The sequence below is a fragment of the Aythya ferina genome, assembly GCF_964211825.1.
Source record: "Aythya ferina genome assembly, chromosome: 3".
Taxonomy (NCBI): Eukaryota; Metazoa; Chordata; class Aves; order Anseriformes; family Anatidae; genus Aythya; species Aythya ferina.
In genome coordinates, this window is record NC_140298.1 from 95,500,412 (window position 1) to 95,513,261 (window position 12,850).

The 12,850-nt window shown below is 36.1% G+C and overlaps 1 long non-coding RNA gene across 2 annotated transcripts in view; it reads left to right on the top strand.

Moving 5' to 3' along the window:
* The window catches only part of LOC311435372, a 105,585-nt gene that overhangs the window by 43,319 nt on the left and 49,416 nt on the right, over positions 1-12,850 (top strand). Inside the window, exons 4-5 of one of the 2 annotated variants that reach the window (XR_014692086.1) lie at positions 2,226-2,311; positions 6,130-6,240. This is a non-coding gene — a long non-coding RNA (uncharacterized lncRNA). Of the gene's footprint in view, positions 1-2,225; positions 2,564-6,129; positions 6,241-12,850 lie in introns of those variants that run through there. The other variant, XR_014692087.1, reaches the window with a different exon arrangement.

Genomic DNA, 12,850 nt, shown 5'->3' on the forward strand with positions numbered 1-12,850 from the left:
AAAAAGAAAGATTTGCTGTTTGCAGAGTTGACTGTTTGGTTTGACCAGAAAAATAATTATAGATGCCCTAGCCCTTAAGGAAACAGTACTGCAGCATCATGCATCACAAACACTGCTTTTGGAAATCAATATCTCAGAAACACATTTGAACATTAGAACTTCCACAGTTTCAAAGCAGTCCTGCATTATCTATCTGTGATAGTTTTTACCACAGTGACTTCTGTCTTTTCACCTAATTAGTGAGTAAATAGTCAAATGTACAGATTGTACTGAGTTAAATAATGTCTTAACCATAACTCTTTTAATGTGATAATAAAAATGATGCATAATATCACAAGTTCAGGTTTTACCCAGTCACAAGCAAGACAGGAACTTAACAGTTGCTTGTGGTTTACTATGCTGAGTGTGTGAATAAAATGATAATTATGCCATAAATTTAGTGTGGAAGTTTACATCTATATTGTGATGTTTCTGATTCAGGTGGTTTCTAAATTTTGCTCTGCCAAATTCCTGAAAGTCAATATTTTATTGGTGGTTAGTCCTTCTTTGTGTCCTGACTGAAAATGATGTTTATACAGGCAAAGAAAATAAGATGTTTGGTATGTAAGTTAGAACAGTATTTGTCATCAGAGTATAGTGAGCATGAACTAAAACTCAAAAAAATTAAATATTAGTTTTTAATGAGCGGTACTTAAAATATTATTATTTCTATATTTATTTTTGCTTTCAGTTTTCTGAGATAGCTTAGCAGAGAATTTTGTTTACCTGGAGTCATTCAGGTTTAGAGTAAGCAAAGCTCCAAAGAGATGAAACCTCTCATTTTGGCATATGTTTTAGCAACAAACATTCCTAGTGAAACTTCTGGAGGACTTTTTAAGTCTAATACAATGATTAACTTACCTCATGGGTTTACATTTTTCTTAAATATTTCTGCCATCATACAAACCACAGGTATGGTTATATTTAACAAGTTCAATATCTATAGATTGTAATACACTGAGGATAGTGCCATACCTTTACTTTTTAAATATTTTTATTTCATCACAGTTAAAAGGTCCATCACAGCAAGAATTTATTGTAATGTGGTGCTCCAAATAAATAGTGTTGATGTACCCTGATGTTTTGAACACATCAGAATATTAATTGTTCAGGTGGCATATAGAATCAAATCTGCATGCTTTCTTGATATATATTTCTTCGTGCAAGCACAAATACAGGCTAGGAGGAGAACGGATTGTGAGCAGCCCTGAGAAAAAGGAGCTGGGGGTATTGGTTGATGAGGAGCTCAGCATGAGCCAGTAATGTGCACTTGTAGCCCAGAAAGCCAACTGTATCCTGGGCTACAGGATGAAGGAGGTGATTCCTCCCCTCTACTCCACTCTCATGAGACCCGGCCTGGAGTACTGAGTTCAGTTCTGGGGCCCCCAGCCCAAAAAGGACATGGTCCTGTTGGAACAAGTTCAGAAGAGGACCACGGGAATGATCAAAAGGCTGGAGTAACTCTCATATAAAGGCAGGTTGTTCAGCCTGGAGAAGAGAAGGTTCTGGAGAGACCTCATAGTGGCCTTCCAGTACATAAAGGGGGCCTACAAGCAGGAGAGCAACTATAAAAAAGCGAGTAGTGGTAGGAAAAAAGGTAACGATTTGAAACTGAAAGAGGGTAGAATTAGATTAGATACTCAAAAGAAGTTCTTTCTTTACTCAGAGGATGTTGAGGCACTGGCACAGGTTGCCCAGAGAAGCTGTGGATGCCCCATCCCTGGAGGTGCTCAAGGCCAGGTTGGATGGGGCTTTGGGCAACCTGGTCTGGTGGGAGGTGCCCCTGCCCATGGCAGGGGGTTTGGAACTAGATGATCCTTAAGGGTGCCTTCCAACCCAAACCATTCTGTGATTCAGTGATTCTGTGATATTCTGTCCCAGCTTCAGGAAGCAACATTCTTTCATCTTCCTCTTGTTGTGTAAAAGGAATCATGAATTGCCTAAGAGAGGTGCTTTTATCTAAACCTTTTGGAAGTGCTGGTACATATAAGCAGACCTTTCCTATCATAGCTTGAATAAGGTTAAAAAAAAAATTGTGCTTGACTACAAAGCTCATCTGTGTTTTGAATTCTGAGCTGAGTACAAAGTACCTATGTGTTATGAAATCAAAATCAAGTGATGATGAAGTTAGGGTTATGGGATGAGCAGTTCAGTAATGTTTTCTTCTCTCTTTCTCTCTCTTTTAGGTTTTGTACAGTTGCAAGCACAACGGTTTTCTGGTCCAAGTTTGGAGTCTCCAAATGCTACCATAATAAATAGTGGAAAAAAAAATGTAATTCTTCCCATTGATCATTCATCTGTTATACTACTTTCAAATCCAATTTTAGCTCTGTTTTCTGTAAAGAATACTTGATGATTAGAATGTTCCATCTGAAAAAATAACCCAAACAAATCTATTTTATTATTTCTGTAGACCATACATGCAAACTTGGAGTCATGGGAATTAAGCATAGTGGCATATCATGCCCGTGTAGTGTACCACTGTCTTCTATTCATTAATGTACAATAAATTGCCTTGAAAAGATATGTAGTTATTTAACTATAGTATTTTTTTTGGTGCAAATTGAGACAAGTAAATACTGTACTGTAACAGTTCTGCACATCGCTCTTTGCACTTTTTTTCTTTTCAATTTATACCTTTTTTGTGGAGGTGTGGCATGATTTTTTTTGGGGGAAGAATATTTAGTGTAAATCTCAGCAAGTGGTTTATGCTGTGAGTTTATGAATTTTAAGCACTGTGAATAACAACTGCATTAAATGAGCTCTTTATGTTCCAAGTCATTCTATATCAAGATAGAATAACTGTTATTGAAAATTTAAATTTCTTATGGTGTAGCTTTATGTTATATAAACAAAAGATTAAAAACAAAAACAAAGAAACAAACAGAAAAACACACGCACACAAAACCCACCACAACTACAATTTCCACCTGTTTGTTCATCTTCACCTCTCTCATATTACATAGGTTGGCCTGACTTAAGTCAAATGGTTACCTTAAAAAGACCTCTGGATGTTTTTCATGATTTGTCTGTATTACCAATTTAGTGGTTGGCATTCTTCCTTATGGGTGGATACTTATCAAAAGCCTCAGTAGGGCATTATAAGGTGTTCCTCTTAAGAATGCCTCTATTCTTGATATTAAAAAAATAAATAAAAAATTAGCTTCCTATCTGCACATGAGAATGCTAGTCATAATCTGTCTGTCAGGTAGTATACAAACCCAGAAAAAAAAAAGTCTCTGAGTGGTTTAGTCTATTCAGGAGACAGGAGGATGAATGCTTGAAATGGTCAAGCATACAACAAGTGACTCAAAATGGAAGAATGAAAGTCTTGTCAGGTACTTAGCAAATATTCTATCTGAATTTAGTGTAGGAAGGTGAAGGTGTAAATTTTGTTAGAAAACTGAGTAAGTGGACAGTGGAGACTGACCTTATGGAACAAAGAGATGGAGATAAAAGTTAATATTTTGAAACTGAATGAACTGGAGCTTAAAAGGGAAACATAGTTTGTGTTTTTGGTGTTAGAAAAATACAAGAATGAAGTCAGTTATCAGTGTGACCGTGGTAGGGTTCAAGCCATAATTAACCTGGCTTTTACTTTTATTTGTGGGTGGTACTGCTCTGGTGTAGGGTGACACAACATGCAATTTCAGTTGTGTTTTCAAAGATTGTTTGTCTGAAGAGTTTGCAAATGCTACAGAAACCACTTGAAGCAAAGATGTTGCTTCTGGAAACAGACTGCAGATCATATTTCTGGGGAAAAAAAATCCCTTTGCAGTGAGTAAGTGCTTTAAATAAATATATTTATTTGAAAATGTTTCTCTGGGACTTGGTTCAGTCAACTGGAGAATAATGTAGGAAAGCGTGGACCAGTCTATACTACCTTTCTGTTGTAGCTGCCATTATGTTAAGCATAAAAGTGGATATAAAACACATATTTAATCTTCTGCAAATGGATCTAAAAAAAATCACAGTGCCAGTTACTGTCACAGAAGATCTGTGGCTTGCTACTGGAAAAATATTTTAAAATAGAAAAATGTCATTTTGGTTTACAGTGTAACTTTGACATTGCAAATGGAAATAACATGGAACATATTCCGGATTTAGTATTGTGAGACATTTTAACCATGAAACTTTGAGGAGGACATATCAGGAGACATATCCCGGAACAGGTTCAAAAAACTGTCACCAGTCTTTGCACTGACATAATACAGGGGCCATGGATCTCTTCAGATCTCAGACTGAGGTGTACTGTCAAGGTCATTAGCTATCTTTTTGAGTGCTCAGGGTAATGCTAAAGCAGAGGTCTGTTGATTGTGCCTGCTTTCTTAGTTTCCCCCTGTTCCTTCCATGGTCACTTTTCACAAGCCAGGGCTTTTTCTTATTTTTAGAGTTGTTAGTAGTTCTTCAATAAAGGCTGCTATTCCAGCCAGTGCAACCAAGCATCGGAATTACTGGACAGCAACTAGATACTACTCTATCAATAGGTGCTTTTTGTTTTCTCAAAGATTTCATTGAACTTCAGAGATTATGAGGCAGGATGAATGTACTGCATGTATATGTATATGTAAAAGCATACCTACATGTATTTTGAACAATAGTCTATGAAAAAAAATCATGTATGTATTCATACATAAGAGTATACCAAGGTTAATTGCTATAGTGTAGTTATACAAATGCTAAAATGTTTTCCCCAAACTGTGTACTGCCATACTCTGATGGTGTCTGAAGTGACTAATTTATGTTTATGAAGTGATTTTGTATAGAAAAAAATATGCAATACAACTGGCCTTTGGCCATCTCTCCTCATAATTTCATGGGACCACAGGAAGTCGGGTATGGGAGAAAAATAATCCAAAGTCTAAAATCTAAAAGTAATTCTCTAGGGTTTTCTGCATGAAAGTAATCTAGAAGATTCTGTAGAAGAGTGAATTCTGGCTTATTTATTGCGGCAAGTACTGGGAGGGCAAAGTAAGAACAGTTGGTCTATCCCTGACTTATCCATTGTACATGTCAATAGTTTTTAGCACAATTCACATTTCAGAGTGTTCTCAGAGCATGTGATCAGATTCCAGTTTGTGTAGGACTAGAATAATATTTTCTTCCTTAAAGAATTCATAAAAACCAATGATTACAGACTCACATGGAGGCTACGATTGGTCAGCCAAAACCAATCCTACTATTTTTGATCTATTCTGAAACATACAACCAATCTCCACTTCTACTTCCACTTAAGACAATTCCTATTTTAGCACTGAACTAAAATACATTGATTTTATTGACTCAGAGATGGCTTTCTGTGGGCATTTGTATAGGTGAGGCTTTGCTTGCCCAAGTGTTCATAAAGGCAATTGTAAAAGCATTGTGAACTTATCTTAACTAGAATTTCATTCTAAATAGCACCATTTTTCTATATTTTGAACTAACACTGCAATTCTATGTATCTAAGAGGGAGGCAGAGTACTCAGTACCTGCTTGGAAACAGTCTCTCCTTTGGGAGCAAGAACTCCAAATTATTGATACAGCACTGGAGTGATCTTTCCGTTAGCTGGTATATTAGGATAATTCTACTTTATAGCAAAATGAACGACTTGCTGATGCACTAGAAAATGACAAGACTTATTAATGATTTTATATCAGCAATGTAAAATTCATAGCATTAATTGATTACCAAAGGTAAAGTCATTACTACCATGATTAAATTATAACTTTGTATCATACCAAAGATTTCACAACTCTAGCTATAGTTACATTCTCTTGAGATCAGTACTTTTTCATATTTACATATTACTTGACTTAAAATTTACTGAATAAAAGTAACATTTTCTTTTCCAATATGGGTAAATGAACTTTCCATGCCTTCTCTTGCATCTGAACCCTTACATAATGAAAAGTAGAAGAGATCCAGATGAAGACCCAGCAGGGGTAATTCTGGTTGCAGCGGTGAGAACACTTTTTATGAGAAAAGCGAGTTTCAGTTCATATTCTGGATCATTTTTTGGAACTTGAAATTTCTCTGTTCCATGAATCTTCTAGCCACTAGAGAGCTGGTCTAGCCTGGCCCACCTTCTCACTGTTTTCTGTTTTCAGCATCTCAGTTTTGAGGGCAGATGGCGTATCTTTCACCTCCCAATAACTGAAAGCCAGATGGTTAATCCCACATTTCTTGGGCTGAACTCAGGCTGCTTTATTTCCTATTAGGTGAGTACTCCAACAGCTAGTCATTATACTAATGGCATACAACTTACAATCGTAGCAGATGAAATTAGTTGTATTGTTGATTGCAACTAGTTTCTCAATCTTCCAATAAAATGGGTAGAGGTTGGGTTTGTGCATGCTGAACCTAGTTAACAATGGCATATTAGGGAAAGGAGGAGGTGCATATCTCTTTGGAACAGGCATTCTGCATGCAGATTTCTGACTGAAATGGAGCATCTAGGCAATCAGGCAAGCAGAGATGGACACCCAGCGAAGACTGGTATGTTTTTTAGGACTGTTTGGGAGTTAGAGATGATTATTAAGCATTTATATCTCAACTTAAGCAAGACTGAATAACTCCTCTTGGGTGAAAATTTGAGAATGAATATGCTTAAGAATAGTTTAAGAGTTTTTAAAAGATGATGGGGTAATAATTTAAGGGTAACTGTTGCTGTTACAGAAGGCATATAGCTCCATTTGAGCCATTCAATTGAATAATGGCAGTTTATTGAATATAGATACATTATTACAATTTATTCATACTGAAAATCTAATAAGTTGTCTTGCAAACAATCAAGATTCATGATAGCTGAAGTGGTAACGTTCATTCCTCCTAGTGGTGTGAGAGAAGAATTTGGACAAAAGGCATTTGGTATTACTGTCTTAAATATCATAGTGAAATCAAGACTCATTTGAAGAGGTTTCTGTGGGAAAACAACTTCAAGTCCCTGCTCTTTTAGATTCATATCAGGGAGTTGGACTCATGTCTTTGAGTTGGTTACTCCAGCTTAGTGTTCATCGAAGTAGGGTGGGTGCACACCTCACAAGGTATGCAAGACAATCCATTGGGATGCAGGAAGAAAGTATGTTTTGTAACATTAATAAATAAAATACAATAAAATTTTAAATCATGTTTATTTTATCTTTATCTCATCCATTTTTAATTTTTTTTATACATATGAGCACATAATTACACACATATAGGAGTACATGTAAATAATTATAATACATAAGAAAACATATAGTAGTACGTGTAAATAATGTATAATAAATAAGAATACATATATGGGTATGCAAGCTCAGATTTTTTTTTCTGATAGGGGTGCACAATTAAAAACATCTGAAGACCACTGCTCTGCTCTGGTTTATATGTGTAAGAGCCTTTCTTCTTGGTCTAATAAATACTAAATTACAAATACAAAGAAAGCACCACCCACAGGAAAAAAAAAAAAAAAAAAAAAAAAAAAAAACACTGAGAAAGATGGTCTCCTATGACACTGGTGCAAAGAAGGATCTAATTGCTAAAAAATTTATTGCTAAAATTGCTAAAAGACTAAACTGCAGTTGCAAGTGCTTCGATTTTCTGCATTTCTTTCTGCATTTCCACCATGTCCATAGTGGATATCAGAAGTCTTTCCCAGTAAGTGTCATTCATGCCATTCCAACAAAAACATTTGATGAATGGGCTCTCCCTAACAGTAAATGTTTCACTGAAAGAATTCCCCAAGCTTTTGCCTGAAGTTCTCTGATTTATTTTATTTTTAAGTATTTATTTACTTAGAATTCATTATAATGCATTACATTACATGAAAATGATAGGCACAGCACTGGTGAATATAAATAATATCTGTAAGGCAGAGGAACAGGTTTATCATTTTCATGTATATGTGAGCTTACTCTTACACTCTCAAGGCTTTGTGGAAGAATATGATTGGATGACTTCTAAAATTAATGACAGTTGCTGTGCAAACCATAGTTTAAAGGATCACATGCATAAACATACATATAGAGGCTTTGTGTTATCTATTCATTTTTTCTCCTGAATGTCCAACAAATAAAATTTTTATGCATTGGATGGCTGATTCTGCATTTTACATAATGTTAATAAATTCAGAAAATACAGAAATGGCACTAAGTGTCAACAGCTCTGCTTGTCTATGGCAGGTTGAATAAATCTATCATTTTTACAAGAGTGATGTACATGCAAGCATCTTTGTCCCACATTTAGAAATACTATGTATTTACCTTTGATGTTATTTGTATACCAGTTTTATGACATACTCTTTTGCCAGTACAAGCAAGTTGGCTTTGAATGTGCACATGAGAAACCTCAGTTCTTGTATGAGAAGAAAAAGACGCAATGGACTTTATGTAATTTAGAGAGGAAGTAAATTTACACCATCAGGATTACTCCATCTATATTTACATTATAGGCATAAGGACAATAGTGTCTTAGCTCAGATCAGGAGTGAGCTTTTGAAGTGAATCTCCTGACCTCCCCCAAGTACTTTAGTTCATATTGTGTGGTGGCCTCAGTACATACAAAAAAATGGATTTTAGATAAAATAGAAATTGCAAGCAGAAGTCCAGACATAAATAGGCATTTGGGCAGTGGGATCAGAGTATGACAAGTCCAATATAATAAAAGCCATGGATGTCCAGTCCCTAGCGCTAACTGTTATAGTATACAGATTTTCTCATTTGTCTTCAAGACTTGCTGAAGTGGATATAAGTTTTGTATTTACTTTGGAAGATGGTTGTTTTCCTACACAGTTGTTCCAGTATAGTTATAATGGTAAAAAGTTAGTAAAGCAGACCATCTCTCAGCAAGAAAAAACTATCCTGAAACATCATCTGGAGCTATTGCTGTAATAAGCTATTTGTCACACATAAACAACAACAAGCCACTCAACAGGTCCTTCAGAGTTATCATCAGCCATATAGGAACCCATCTTCTGCTCACTCTTTTCTTAGTGAAACAATGATTGAAGCCTTCTTGGAGAGCTTGGGTCATATTTATAGTAAATACGGGGCTGATGGACATTTGAAGCTTAAAAGAACATAGTTCACTTTTCACTGCTCGGTGGCCAGGTAATGGCAGTTCCAGCCAATTCTGAAAGCAGTCAGATTTCTGATAAGATTAATCCTGCTGAAGTCTTCTAATAAATGAGATAATTATGAAAATGTTTTATAAGGTTCCAATTCATTATATTTTTTCTGCTTTGTGCTGTAGGGAACATTAACTTTCTGAATGGGTCAGTTTGAAAGTGCTCTCTGTGATAAGGCTGGGATACAGCTTGTCTTCACTAACTTTGGTTGCTTTGTGCACTCAATTTAGAAAAAGGCACATTTCTTAGCATCAAATCTGACTTGTAGTACCCCAGACACTCTCAGGAGCTTTGCATAGTATGTACTATTAAATGCTGGGAGCCATTCCTTTAAGCAACATAAAATGATATGTTGCTATAAGACAACAGCAAACCTTTTCTCTTGCTTTCATTAGGATCTGTGGAGGAAGAAATCACTATTAATTATACGACTTAAAGTGTGTGCATTATATTGGAGGAGATGGGAGTTATGAAGACCAACATGGATTTTGTCTTTCAGCTTTTCCCGTTCCCTAGTGTTTTGCAGGTTGTTAAACTTTATATGCTTCCAGGGACTGAGGAAAACTAATAAGGGCCTATAAATGCAGGATTTATATTTGTGAATAGAATTTTGTCTTTTTGTTTCAAAAAAATGTATTTAATTATTTGAAAGGAGGGCATATCAGTGAAAAGATATGTTCTTTATTATTAACTTTTATTGCCAGTACACTAAAGTGATTTTTGGGTAGTGGATAATGGCTGTCATCTCCAGGGCATACACCATCTCTACTCCGCTTTAATTTGAAGTCACTCTGTTTTACCCTTGGTTAGACATTGCACACCCCAGAGATGATGTCTATTCTGTGATCTCATCTCTTACTGTTTTTACAGGGTTTCAGAAAAGAGTAAGGAGCACAATTGTTTTGATTTCTAGAGTTTTTATTTTCAAAGTAAATTTTCTCATTATTTTTAACAAGTTAAAAAAAAATCTGGAAGAAAAAAAACATGCCCCAGCCAAACAGCAGTGGTGGATGGAAACAATTTCTGAATCTCTCTCAATATTTTATGTTACTGACTGACTTTTCTATGAGGAAATACATAACATCAGAAAATAAAGTTGCATTTCTTTCAGACCTACTTTGTAAAACTACCTGTGCTGAACCATTGGACTTAGACTAATGGTCCTGGGGTTTATGTCAGTCATCATCATAAGCACATTGTTAGGCACAGGGGCTCTGTCTCAGATAGTCAAAGACTTATCTCTGCCTGCAGAGTCCTACCTGGAATGGTTGACCAAGTAAAGCAAGGACTAATAGTCTGCTCCTAGTGGTGGTCAAGATTAGATTAGATTTTCTTTCTCCCATAAACTAGGACAGAAGAAAAGAGAAGAATTTGAAGCATGGTGTTTGCAGTCCTCTGTACACTCAGTCGATTGCTTAGGGCTTCAGTGCCTGTGCTCGGCATCTCTGAAAGGTTATTAATAGCAAAAATGATAGCATGGTAAGCTCCAGAAAATCTGAATATATATGTTACTTTAGATCTTTTCTCTCACCCTGTCTCATATCAAAAGAATGCCTATTTTAGCAGCCACTTTTAATTTCAACTTTTAAACTTTTGGAGTGAAATTGCTCGGAGAGCTATCCTAGGTTCAAAACTCATGTTAGCTTTAATTTTAAAGTTCTTGCATCTTCTCTTTTTGGTCTATTTTTTCCCCATAGTATAAATAGATCTGTTAATGGTGCTTCACACCACTGTCACTTACTGAAGAGAGGTAGTAACTTTTCATTATAAGCCTATCTTCCATGTCTTATCCTAAGAAATCCTTAGAATTTGTTCTTTCTGCTTCAAAATTTGCATGTAAAATTTGTGCCCAGAGGTTAGCTTTTGACTGAATTTGATAACATTTAAGTCAGTCTTTTAATTTAGTTTTTAATAAAAGGTGAAAGCAGAAGGTGACATAATGATGGATGTCTGTACTATAGTGTGTCAAGGCTTTTCAGTTGCCTGTCTTTCTGCCAGCAAATGGACATGTTGTGATCCTAAGTGCCAAGAAGTTAAAATAAAATGACATTTCTATTTCCTAGTGCTGGCAAAACTGAAGTTTGGATGCTCAGAAAACACTGATGACCACTGGCTCCCTTAACACCTGACTTGTTCCAATACCTTGCTTCTGTTAGATTTTTAAGAAGTTTGAAAATGAAACAAAATGAATCCGCAAAAACTTTGGAAAAAAAAATAAAATCCTACTTTCCTACAGCAGGCTACAGAAAAGAAAAAAAAAAAAAGCATGGTATTGTTTTGCACCAGGAAATGCTTTTTTATTATGGTCCCAGAAAGAAAGGCAGTCAGAGTTTGTAAAGTGCTGTTTGTTGGAGCTAACACTATAAAGAAAAAGAGGATAATACAGACAATCTTATGTCCCTTCAGATGCTGAACTCCCGTTTGTGCAGCATAAAACAGGTCTCCAACCAGGGCATGGCATGATCCTGTCCATGGAAAGCATCCCCTGTTTTGGTCATTTGAGCTCTTAAAGGGTTTTCTTAAAAGAAAACTATTCATGATTTCTACTGTCAGACTAAAAAGCTGTTCACAAGATAACTTCTTGCTGCTCTTTTAGATAAATACAAGGTCATGCAGGTGGTGTAGTAGCTGGTACTGAGTGGGAGCTACCCGCAGGCTCCTCTGTTTTAACAATCTGGCTGGGTTTATCCTGTGGCCAGTGGAGATGCACAGAACAACAGAGGCCAGAAGGCCAAGCTGTATGTGCAGGATAACAGAGCACAGCACAAGTCTGTGCCCACTTAGGTTAACTGTTACATGGATCACTAACTCCTTGATGTTATTAGGCTTGTTATTAGGCTTTTGTTTCCTGATAATTTATTTGGAAGCTTTCAGGTGTACTTTGCCCTTGTTTTCTGTTATGCATGTTGTTTTCGTCTTTCTCCATTCACCTGGGCAACACTGAACTTCTCCTGTGCCTGCCCAATATGTGCTTGTATTGCTATGCTCGTGCCAGGGTATTTCAGAATTCAGAATATCAGAATGTCCAGAATATCAGAAGCTATTTTTGCTTATGTAGGAAGAGTATCAGAATGATTTCAATGAACTACAATGATTTAGGGACCATTTATATACATGTATATATGTATGTATATATATATATTTCCTTTTTATTTACATTAAGCTTTATATTTACATTAAGCATTAACATTTCAGTCTTCTACAGACGTCTCCTGGGAAGGATAAATTTGAGTTCTAGTATGAATGAACTAAATTGAAACAAGAGCCAGAAATAGAAAAGGTTACCTAAAGCCTATCTAGATTTTAGCTTGGTGTCTAAAGGCATGCTTTCCTAGTACAACCAGGCAGTTCCCATCTGGAAGTATATTGTTCTCTGTGTTTCAGCTGCCTCAGATCACTCCTTGGTTATGGCACAGGTTTTGCTGCTGGACTACTTTCTATAACACTTGGTAAAGCTAAGCCAAATGCAACTTTGCCTAAATAAACAAAATGAAAATTATGAGCATCTCCAGCAGACTGGGGTCATCTGTGCTGTCACAGTGTGAGAATTATACTGGAGCTATCCTTAATAAAGAATGTTTTACAACCCCCCAGTAAAAGCAACAGAAATTTTAAAAAGAAACAATAATTTTGCCACTTTTTATGCGATGCTCACAAGTGAAAGATATCCCTGTGTTATGACTCAGAGCCTTTGAGAAAAGTCCCCTATGACTCTGTACTTTGTC